We start from the raw sequence: 12891 nt of genomic DNA on the forward strand, positions 1-12891 counted from the left end.
ACTTGGGTGGCTCAGTGGGTTAAGTATCTGACTCTTGGTTTCAGCTCAGGTCATGATCTCAGTTTTCTGGGATCGAGCACCTCATCGGATGCAGCGGGGAGTCTGCTTCTCCCTCTCTCCCTCTGTCCCTCCCTTCCTCTCTCTCTCTCCCTCTCTCTCAAATAAATGAATAAATCTTTAAAAAGTAAATAAATAAAAGACCATTCTAGCTATGGAGAATGCATTGTAGTAAGACAAGAATGGAAGCAGAGAGGCCAGTTAGGAGGTAATGTCCCGATAAGAGGGTGGGGTTGCCTGAACTATGGTCGAGCTGTGGATGTGGAGAGAGGTACATGGATTTGGGGGTGAGGTGAAAAAGGTATGTTTGCCCAGTAGTTAGAGAAGCATGTCTGTCTGCCATATGTTGAAATAAAGAGAAGAGTAAGGTATTAGGATGTTCGTCATCAGGAACTATTGAGGATTTCTTGAGTGAGGAATTGGTAGAATGAAAGCAGTGTTTAAAAATGATTATGGGGAAGCAGAGTGCAAAATGGATTCGGGTAGAAGCAGAGTGCAGGAGAGAGGAAGAAACCTGAGACAGGAGACAAGTTAACGAGTTCATTCTTCCCATGGTCCAAGGATTAGATGGCAAACCCTAAACCATAGTGATAGCAGATAAAGTGGAAAGGACGAGAAGCGATAGGGGAGAGACACGTCGTGAAGGCAGAGCCAGTGGTCCTCGGGGACTGCTTGCTGTGGGGACTGGAAAAAGTCAGTGATGTGTGCATCAATCAAGATTAATCATCATCCAGCTTCCAAGCCGGGGCAATGGAGATGGCCAGTACCAGCGACAGAACTGGGAAGGTTTGGAGAAGGAGCTGGCCTTGGGGGAATAGGTCAGGTGGTCACTGTCACACCTGTTGCTTTTGGTAGGGTCATCCCTAGAGAATGCTCAGCTGAAAACGCTTGGGAAATACAAGGCTGGACCTCGTGAGGAGTGAAGCCAGAGAGGCGGACCCATCTGAATACACATAGAGATGCCGGCTGATGCCATAGCAGAGAAAAGCCCTCATGGGACTGGACTCCTGGAGCCAAAGAACAGAGGGGTCAAGGGCAAAATTGTTTTAAAACCCAGATCTGAAATAAATGAGAGCTTCAAACAGAAGGGGGCAGTCCGTAGTATCAAAGGCTACAGAGAACGATGGTATAAACATTGGCTTTAGCAATGAGGAGATCATTAGCAAGTTTTCAAAAAAAGCATTTTGGAATGATTGGATCAAAGATCAAGGAGACAGGATGTCAGGGACTCAGAAAAAGTAAAAGAAGGGAAAGGGTTTGTGGCAACTGGTCCAGACAACTGCCTTCTAGTTAGTGATCATGCATCGGGTGCAGGGGGGAACGCAAGAGTGCACATTTTACAGCAAGAAGCTTAAGAGGAGACCTAGGGTGTTGAGTTGCACACTAGTCCTTTGTATCACTCCAGGTAAGAGCTGCATTTACTTATAAAAATGAAAAAAAATAAAAACAAAGCTTACCATGTCCAAGAAAGAGTAGTTTCAAGTGGATGCGGCTTTTGTTCTGCTCTGAACTAAAAAGACAGTTTCCCCCCTTTTAAAAAAGAAATCAATCGCTCTTTCTTTCTTTAGCAAGAATATGAAAGTTTGATTTCTTCCTTTCTCATCCTAAGATGTACTTTTAAGGACCTCCATTTATAGGGGCGATGGGGAAAAGAAACGGGGGGAAAAAGGCATTTCCCTCAGTCTTCCTGTTCAACTCCTCCGACATTAGCTAACTTTAACAAAACCAATAGCAGGCTGCACTTTACTACCTTAAAAATAGCACCTCTTACAAATTTGGCAAGGAGATGACAGGGTTTTTTTGAAGTGGCTGAATTTTTTCCCTTTCTTTTGTAACCCATTTAACAACTAGTTCACATGAATCACAAGGCCAGGTTACTAGAAGCTTGAGATATTTCCAAGAAAACAGTAGGGGGGAAATATTAGCATCTATAGGAAGAAAAGTTAAAAACAAACAAACAAACAAACAAAACCACACCATGTATCTGAGAAGAGGTAGTAATTGGATTCAAGCAAATCTAAGTCTGGATTTCTGCCTCGTCACTTACTGTGCCAGAGGCTATTAACTGCTCCAAGTGCTCATTGTCAGCTTCTGTTTAGTGAGAGATTATCCTCAGTTTTAGCAGGACACATGGCTGCCCAGCCGTAGACTACATTTCTTAGCCTCCCCTGCAGCGAGGCATGGCCGTGCGTCTAAGTTCAGGTCAGTGGAGTGTGAGCAAGAAGGATTTTCTCAAGTTCTGGGTCATCTCCTTCAGGACAAAGCTAGTTGCCCGAAATATCCTTTCTCCTTCCTGTATGCTGGAACACAGGTATAAGGTGGTGACTGAGTTTTCACCATGCGGGAGAGGGTCATAGTTGTATAAGGGAACCTGGGTCTCAAAATGATCTCATGGAGTATTGCTGCTCTGACAGTCTGGAAGTCTCACACTGGGGCTTAAGAAATAAACATTAACTTAATTAACTAAGCCATTATACTTTCTGGTCTCTTTATTACAGAAGCTCAGACTATAACCTCAAAAATTCATTTGTTAAGAGTCCTTGGTGTTTATCCTCTCCAGATCTCAGTTTCATCTTCTGTAAACTGGGGATAATGCCTACGTCACATCTGTTGTGAAGATTACATGAGAAAATGCAAGGTGACCAGGGCATGGGGGGAGGGGGGGACGCCCAGAGCCTGACAGATGACTGGTATATGATAAATATTTGGAGTATTCCCTTCGATCATGGAGGAACATGGGCTTCATATACCTTTCCAATGAATATAGAAAATAGGGGCACCTCAGTGGCTCAGTCCGTTAAGTGTCTGCCTTCTGCTCAGGTCGTAATCCCAGGGTCCTGGGATCAAGCCCGGAGACGGGCTCCCTGCTCAGTGGGGAGCCTGCTTCTCACTCTCCTCCCCGCTCATGCTCTCTCTTGCTATCTCTGTCACTATCTCTGTCTCTCTCTCTCAAATAAATAAATAAAATCTTAAAAAAAAAAGAATATAGAAAATAAAGAGACTGAGTGCCAAGTAGCTGAATAATATGATTTGCACTGTATAGGAGACACCGAGAACCCCACCATAAGTTGGAAATGTCTAAGCCAAAAATGCATTTAATACACCCCACCTACCAAACACCATAGCTTAGCCTAGCCTACCTTCAGTGCGCTCAGAACACTTACAATAGTAAAATCATCTAACGCAAAACTTATTTTATAATAAAGTGTTGCATATCTCATGTAAGTTACTGAATACTATACTGCAAGTGAAAGACAGAATGGTCCTATGGGTAAGCAGGCTTGTGCACTCCCCGGATCCCGTGGCCAAGCGGGAGCCGCGGCTCGCTGTCCCTGCCCAGCATCACGAGAGAGAGTACCACATATCGCTAGCCTGGGAAAAGATCAAAATTCAAAATTTGAGGTATGGTTTCTGCTGAGTATGTATCACTCTTGCAGCATCATAAAGTCAAAAAATCATAAGTCAAACCATCCTAAGTCGGGGGCTGTCTGTTATAAAAGGCAGTCACACGTTTCCATCAGATTCTAAGTTTCTTGAGGGCTGGTTCTGAGCCTCGTTTCCCACTGTATCCCAAGTGCACACACATAGTAAGACTAAATATTTGTCAAGTGAGGAGAACATTGATATCAAATGTGAGTTAGCTCTTTTTATCTCCATCACTTCCTTCCCTCCCTGTGACCCCACCCAAGGGAAGAAGAAGCTGACGTACAGAGAGAAGCAACTTTTCTGAGTTGACACAGTTTGTAAGTAGCAGACTCGAGATTTGAACCAAATCCAGGCCTTACTGGACCCAAGTTTTGAGGACTTTTCACCCTGAACCTAGACAGATACTCTTGAGAGCAGACTTGGAGGCAAGTAAGATATTTGTGCACCAAGGGATGGAGCAAAACAATCTGAGGGAAATAGGGGAAGTTAGAGGGAATTTTTTTATATTTTAAAATTTCGCTAGGTTCCACACAACCCAACAGCTGTGGTAATCCTTCCCCCTTCTTGCTTCACAGAGGGTATACACTGATCTAAAGCGCCCTTCCCATTTTATTTCAACAACCTACGCTGTAGGGTGTAGCTAGAACTTTTGGATCCCTGTGGGAGAAAATGGTTTGAATAAATTTCTTTAAAGACCCTTTGTTAAATGGCCAGACTGACAGATCTTTGGCCTTTAGCCCCGGTGGTATTTACCCTAGAGAGGAGATAAAGAGAGAAGCCACCCACCGGGCTAACGTGTTCTAACTCTAACTGGTTTGCATTGCCCTTCACGGTTTCATTATAACTATCCTACCAACACGAGTCCCTGATCCTCAGCAAGATAAGTCACCGCTCTTCAGCAAGGGGACAAGCACAACTAGTTTTCCTGTACAGAGGAGTTGATTGATTATTATTATGAATGACGAATTAGAGGCATATTGTTTTTGACAACTATCTGATAAGAAAGGTATTGGCCGACTAGGTTTTAGTTGGATGCTTTTGCAGAGATGTTGGTATATTAAAAAATCAGGTGAGGAAGAAAAATTCCTGAAAAAAAAAGGGGCCCTATGATAGCCCTTGTTCTCTGTTTAGATTCAGAAATGCTTCCTCCATGGTATCCCTGGACTACTGGCTGACTTGCAAAACAGAAACTTAGAATTGGTCATCTGTCCGTATTTCTTGTCAGGACCCACTCACTCAGAGTAAAATAAATTAATATTTATTTGCATTAAATATTGTGTGTGTGAATGTGTGGGTATGCAGGTGTGTGTTCCCAGGTTTAGAAAGTTTTTACAAGTATTATCTGCAAATATTGGATTTGGCCTCAGATATCTATGATGATATTACTTAATAGTTTTAATTAATACTTTTTTTTCTCTCTGTCTTCATTCTTTGATTTTAACCCCTTCCTTCTCTTCCTACTTATTCCTTTTTTTCTCTAACCTGAATCCTAAAGGTGGATATTGTTCAGGGTGAGCATTTGAAAACCATGTCAGTTCCTTTCCAATTCTGCGCTGAGATGTGAGGAAGAAGATGCTCTTTTTTTTTTTTTTTAAGATTTTATTTATTTACTTGAGAGAGAGATCGTGAACACAAGTAGCAGGGAGAGGCAGAGGGAGAGGGAAAAGCAGACCTCCTGCTGAGCAGGGAGCCTGACTCGGGGCTTGATCCCAGGAACCTGAGATCATGACCTGAGCCAAAGGCGACACTTAACCGACTGAGCCACCCAGGCACCCCAAAAGATGCTCTTAAGGTTTTGTCATCCAGGGTCTAAACTTTGTGGACACGCTTTGTGAGAAGCCCATAGCCACAGAGGACAGTAGTAGAAAATGTCTTCAATCCAGATGCGTTCCTAGGGCCATGATTTCATCTATACATGGATGCTTTGTACTCAGACAGAAATCAAGGCCACGGGGCGCCTGGGTGGCACAATAGGCTTACTAATCCACACATAGAAAGGTAAGGAGTAGTCTGGAAAGCCATTCAAAAGTATAACATAATAAATTTATGATTGTTTAAGAACACTATACCTTACAGAAATTACTAGACGAAAAACTTATTACTGGTTTAAAAAAAAAATCCACTATAAAATTACGTTGCTTAGCAGACCTCTCATTTCTGGAATCCAAGAAATACAGAATAACCCCTTCTTGCCTATAGAGTTCTTCCTCTGGTGTCAACAGCAGATCTACAACCCGCATGCGGCTGTCCTGCCCCTGTGACACGGCAGCCCGGGACAGCCTCACTGGGGAAAGTGGCTAGACGAAGGAGGGACATGGGACGTCTGCTTTCAAGAATGAGCCGGCCCCACTTTGCAGTAAACGGCGTGGCATCCATGGCCTCACTCTCAGGTCAAACGAGAGGCACTTTCTGGTATGTTCGGAGATTTTTTTTTTTTTTTCCCACATCTATATACCAGAGTGGCTTGGTTTTATTTTGTTTTTGCCTCTGTTGCTGGAGCAAGTGCTATGAGAGGTCCTAGCACAGTGTTCTGTATTCTCACATCAAAAAATAAGTAAAAGGGGATCTTATGCTCAAATACAGTTAAGACAAGCTTCACTAAAGATAAGCAGGATTTGTTTCAGGAGGGCTTCTGAGAGGCTTTGTGAATCCCAAAGAGGGTGTGGAGCATTTCCCCAGTGTATTTGGTAACCAAACTCTATTTCCTCCTCCTCTTCCTCCTTCTTCTTTTTAAAATTTTTTCTTTTAACTAGGTCATGTCAAAGGACTAGAAGGGTTTCTCTGATGTTTCCTCATGATTATTCAGGTTATACTTTTGGGTAGGAATTTTACAGAAATTATTCTGTATTCTTCTCAGTCTGACATATCAGAAGGCACATAATATTAATTTCTCTGATTTTGAGTGGTGTTAATTTTGATTAAGATGGTGTCTATCAGATCTCTCCAATAAGGTGATTACTTTTTAACCTTTAAAATAAATTATTTTGTGGGGGGAAAAGCTTGGAGACTATGTAAATATCCCATTTTTCAATAAACTCTCACACCTGGCTTTAGTGTTTATCAATGCTTCCTATCTGAACTCATTATTGTGATGGTTGCCAAGCATTTCGGGAGAGACAAAGAGCCAAACAGAAGAAGCTCTACCCTTTCTATGATGCGGTCTCAGAAGTCACACAGCATCACTTCCTCTGTCCTCCACTGATTAGGGATAGATGGATGGATGGATGGATGGATGGATGGATGGATAGATAGATAGATAGATAGATAGATAGATAGATAGATACTATGACTTCTCTAATGTCTCCAATTCCGTTCCAAAACACAGGACTTATTCTAGCCTTCCCCCTTTCCATATTTGTACCGTATTTACTTACTTGCCCATTCCTCTTTTATGTAACCAGTCTTTTAACCCCACCACTGCTTTCTCAACCTTGGAATGCTACCTCCCCAATATGCCCACAGCCACTTCCTCAGCTCTGACTGTTTCCTTGGTCCCAGCTCTTCAGGCCCTGCCATCCATAGTTACCTCAAAGGAAGGAAAAAGAAGAAAACTAATGACTTTTCTTAAAGAAAAAATAAAGGAAAAGAAGGGAACAAAAGAGGAATGGAAAGAAAGACAGTAAAAGGCTTTTTACCCTTTAAAAAAATAACCTTTAAAACATGCAGAAAATTAGAATAGTATACTGACCTCTCCCTAGCATTTATCCCTAGCATAGATAATTCTCAGCTCCTGACCAGCCTTGTTTGGTCAATACCCCTACCTACTCACCCTCTCTATATGTTGTTATTTTGAAATAATCCCAGAAATTATATCATTTCATCTATAAAGATTTCTATATGCACATCAAAAAAATTACAATACTATTATCACACTTTAAAAATTCACAATTGTTTCTTAATAGTATCAAACATCTTGAGAGTGTTCGAATTTCTCAGTTGTGGAGAGTTTTAAGCAGGGAAGGAACATATTCAGATAGGGATTTTCAAAGGATCCCTTTGGCCACGGAAAGGAGAGTGGGCTGTAGAGAAGATCAATTAGAAATTTTCTGATTGCTTTAGCCATAGGTAATGATTACTTGGATCGAGGCATATCGTGGAAGATAAGAAGAAGGGGTCAGATGCTTGATGTATTTTGGAGATAGAGTGAACCAGACTTATTGAATAGATTGCATACAGATATGAGAAAAAAAAGAGGAATGAAGAATGACTCCTAAGTTTTTGGCCTGAGCAAGCTGTTACACTGTATGATCTAGTGCTATGTACCAAGGTACTTCCAAACGTAATCATTTATTGTCTCTTGCAGTTTCTGTGAGTTGGGAATCCAGACAAGTCCCAGCAGAGATGGCTTGTTTCTGTTCCATGTATGGGACCTCAGCTGGAAGGCTCAAAGGCTAGAGGCTGAAACCATCTAAAGGTCTGTTCAACTTACGTGTCTAATGGTTAATGATGGCTAGCAGCTTAGGCCTTACGTGGGCCTATCAGCTGGAGTATGTACACATGACCTCTCTGTGTGGTCTGAGCTGTTTCCCAGCATGGTGTTTAGCTTCAAAAAGTGAGCATTTCGAGAGAGATAAAGAGCAAAGCAGAAGAAACTCTACCCTTTCTATGACCCGGTCTCAGAAGTCACACAGCATCACTTCCTCTGTCCTCCACTGATCAGGGAAGTCACAAAACCTGCCCAGATCCAAGGAGAGAGATCACAGAACCCACCTTCAATGAGCAGTGTCAGTCATATTGTAAGAAGAGCATGGGAAATGGGATAAGTATTTTGGTGCCCCTATCTTTATTAAATACAATCTGCCATAGGTACGATTCAATAAATGGAGACAGCTTGGGTAATGGTGTTTTGGTAGTATTAATAAGTCTGTTTTCCCCAAGCAGGAATGTAGAATAGACAGGTGGACAGAAGCATCTGGAAACACCCAACGGATCTCCAGTTTAGAGAGAGAGATTTAGATGATATTTTTAAGTCATGACACTGAATGAAATAACCACAGAAAAGGAGGGAGTTAGAATAGAGCGTTAGAGGGCTGGTAGAGAGGAGTGGCTGGTGAATGTGGAAGGGTCAGATGAGTGAGATGTCCTGAGAAGCTCCGAGAAGAGTTTCAAGAAGGAAGGAATAGAATCACCTTTTAAGAAGCACCTTCTATGTAGGATTTAAATATTAGAAAAAGAAGACTTTAATGCTTCATATATAGAGTGAGCTATTCATACAGAGTCCCTCTCTTCAAAAGAACATATGGAGAATTAAAATATAGCTAAATAATTAAGCATTAACAGTGAAGTGTATTAAATGCTTGTATGGGAAAATACTGGATACTCTGCAAGTAGGAATAAGAGGCATTCAATATAGACTGGGGAGAATCAAGGAAGTCTTCCAGGAGGAGGTAAAATTTAAGTGCAGACCTGATGGATAAGCGAAAGCCAGTTCAAGACAGGGAGAAATGGTCCAAGTAGGGAGAAGAGCATGTGCAAAGTCTTGGAAGTATAACAGCAAATAAAACCTTCAAATAACTGAAGGTGCTGGAGGTACTAAAGATGCTGAAAAAGTGAAATCATGAAATCATGAAGTCCGCCACTATCAATGGGAAGTCTGTGGGGGAATTTGAAACAAAGGATTCCATCAGTTTTCACTTCCGGAGGATCATTTCTGACCACAAGAGGGAGAATGAATCGGAAAGAATAAGAGAACTAGTAAGGAGGCTTCAGCAGTACTCCAGGTGAGAAATAGCCCTAGCAACTCTGATACTTTGCACCACCAAAGTATTCAACTTTCTGATCTTACCACTCTTGATCAGTTATGTCCTCACTGTTTCACCTCTTGGGTCCTGTAATTGTTAAAAGCATTCCCTTGCATACACCATCAGCTCCCTCCTCTTTCCCCTTGTCCAGCTTACCTTGCAAAACCCAATCCAAGTTATATCCAGCTGTCTACCGATTTGATACGAGGACCTGAGTAGCAGAATGTGTCTGGAAAAAACATATGAGCGTGCTAATAGGTTTCATTTTAAATCCATGACCTCGTGTGGGTCTTTGGTGTGATCCTGTGCTCTTTCCCTAGTCCATTTCCTTTCCAGCTGTCTTTGATGACTATTCCAAACCTCTTTGCTTAAAGTCCTTCTACATTCTCATTTCCTGCCAATGACCTTTGTTTTCTATTTCACTGAGAAGATCGAAATGATCAAAAGACAGTTTCCAGACCTTGAGGACATTATATTAAATGAAATAAGCTACTCACAAAAAGACAATACTGTGTGATTCCATGTATATGAGATATCTAAAGTAGTCAAACCTATAGAAACAAAAAATAGATTGAATGGTGGTTGCCAGAGGCTAGGGGAGGGAAAAATGGAAGTTGTTCGATGAATATAGAGTTTCAGTTTTGCAAGATGAAAAAGTTTTAGAAAGCTATTGCACAACAATGCGAGTATATGTACACTACTGACTGTACACTTAGAAATGGTTAAGATGGTAAATTTTATGTTATGCATTTTTTAGCACAATTAAAACAACAACAAAAATACAGCTTTCAGTCTACAACCTGGTTCACTCTCAGCTAGGAGCACTGTGCCCACCCCAGGTCTCCTGCCCCTGCTACTGCCTCCCCACCTGGCCAGATGGTCCCCCACCCCAAGCAGAAGTGTCAGTGGAAACAAACCAGGGATATCTGCGCAGTTACTCTCCTAATAAAACCCCGAGGCAGAAAGGTAAACATGTCTAGCTTAAAGAGTCTCAGAGCTCTTAAAGACTGCCGCCCAGAACTGCAGCAGAAGTTGCCAAGTGAGACCCTCACTGGGAAGAAGCTGATGGGATTCCTGAAAAAGTTTGTGGAAGATACAGAGTGAAATGCCCCCAAAGGAGGACTGGCCCACTTTGGCATATGGAACGATGAAGATCGGCATCACTACCCAGAATCTATGCCAGGAGACTAAGTGAGCAGAGGAAAGGTGACGTGCATACTGCCCAGGCTGGATGGAAACCGACGAGGTAGGACCCAACACCACAAAGTGTTTGGGAGAAAAATTTAATGTTGAGCAGGACTCGCAGCTCCATTCTTGGGCACCATTTACTTCCCTGTCCTGACTCAACCAAAAGGACATTTAACACTTGTCAAAAACAACACTATAGAACACTCACTTTAGGTTGCCTGCTAATTCTATAAAGTCATTTGTGATTCCTCCATGCTCATCTATAGGGGAAAACGAGTGTAATTGCTGAAAATATGAATAAAAATCAACACCTAAATAAGTGGTTCTTTATAAATACCCATTTATGCAGGTTGTTTGCCTGCTGAAACAGCTCCATCTCATAAATATAATATACCTTTCAAAAGTTACGTGCAGGGGTGCCTGGGTGACTCAGTTGATTAAACGGCTCAGGTCATGATCCCTGGAACCTGGGATGGAGCCCTATGTCGGGCTTCCTGCTCAGCGGGGAGCCTGCTTCTCCCTCCCTCTGCCTGCCACTCCCCCCTGCTTGTGTTCTCTCTCGCTCTGTCAAATAAATAAATAAAATCTTAAAAAAAAAAAAGTTACATCTAAAGAAGGGACAGTATAACCCAGGTGTTGGTAAACTTTTTCTGTGAAGTGTCAAATAGTAAATATTTTCAGATTTGTGGACAGACCATACAATCTCAGTAAATGAAACAGATGGTGACAAAAAGGCTGAGATAATTCGTGACTTGACTATAGTCATAAAAACATGTTCCTGTTGATTATAAAAATATCTAGTAATGTTCTAGAAAAGTGATTTTATTTCACTTTCTCACACAGATTATTTGTGAATTAAATACTAGTGAAATTGAAGGACTACAAATCACGTGTCATTGGCAATCATTCCTTGCTGGGTGATTTGTCCAGTTCCCTAAACTACTCCCTAGTTGTTACAGAAAGTTATTGCTAATCTCTTTCTTAAGTGGGAGACCATTGGATTGTTTTCTCTTCATAATTCATCTTGCCTTGTGAAGTATTATATATCTTAAAAATGCAATTAAACTCTAAATAACTTTGAGATTGTGTTATAGAAATCCATTCTGCGGGGCGCCTAGGTGGCTCAGTCATTAAGCGTCTGCCTTCGGCTCAGGTCGTGATCCCAGGACCCTGGGATCGAGCCCCACATCGGGCTCCCTGCTCCGCGGGGAAGCCTGCTTCTCCCTCTCCTACTCCCCCTGCTTGTGTTCCCTCTCTCGCTATGTCTCTCTCTGTCAAATAAATAAATAAAATCTTAAAAAAAAAAAAAAAAAAGAAATCCATTCTGCTCCTGTCCCTCACCCTTACCTCCCACAGCAATGACTTAGATTAGTATTGAACTGGGCATATGGACATTCTGGGGTATTTGATATTTTCCATCGTGTAGAGCAATTAAAGTCGAGCTATTGACAAAACTGACGCCTCCACTTAATTTCATAAACCAACCAACAAACCAAGTAGGAAAATCTCTTTTTTCCTCACTTTCCCATTCCTTTTTGTTTGTTTGTTTTTAAATGTTTATTAAACTAGAGTTAACACCTAATGTTACATTAGTTTCAGGTATACAACACAGTCATGCAACAACTCTGTGTTATACGATGCTCACCACAAGTGTAGTGACCATCTCTCACCATACAACACTATGACAACGCCATTGACTACATTCCCTATGCTGTACCTTTTATCCCCATGACTTATCATTCCATATAACTGGAAGCTCGTATCTCCCTCTTCCCTTCACCCATTTTGTCTTTCCCTCCACCCCTCCCCTCTGGCAACCATCAGTTAGTTTGTTCTCTGTATTTGTGGGTCTGTTTCTGATTTTTATGTTTGTTTTTTAGATTCCACATAAAAGTAAAATCATATGGTATTTGTCTTTCTTTAATGTATTTCACTTAGCATAATACCCCCTAGTTCCATCCATGTTGTCAGAAATGGCAAGATCCCATCCTTTTTATGGCTGAGTAACATTCCATTATATTTATAATATATACATCTTCTTTATCCATTCATCTATTGATGAGTACTTGAGTTGCTTCCGTATCTTGGCTCTTGTAAATAATGCTACAATAAATACAGGGCTGTATATATCTTTTTGAATGGGTGTTTTTGTTTTTTTGGGTAAATATCCAATAGTGGAATTTCTGGGCCACACGGTATTTCTATTCTTAATTTTTGAGGAACCTCCATACTGTTTTCCCCAGTGGCCATACCAATTTACATTCCCACCAACAGTGCATGAGGGTTCCTATTTCTCTACATCCTCTCCAATACTTGTTATTTCTTGTCTTTTTGATACTAGCCATTCTTACAGGTGTAAGGTTTTAATTTGCATTTCCCTGATGATTAGTGATGTTGAACATCTTTTCATGTGTCTCTTTGCCATCTCTATGTCTTTGGGAAAATGTCTATTCAGATCCTCTGCCCATTTTTTTTTTTT

This window comes from Leptonychotes weddellii, chromosome 5, assembly GCF_054177405.1.
Source record: "Leptonychotes weddellii isolate Sample4059 chromosome 5, ASM5417740v2, whole genome shotgun sequence".
Taxonomy (NCBI): Eukaryota; Metazoa; Chordata; class Mammalia; order Carnivora; family Phocidae; genus Leptonychotes; species Leptonychotes weddellii.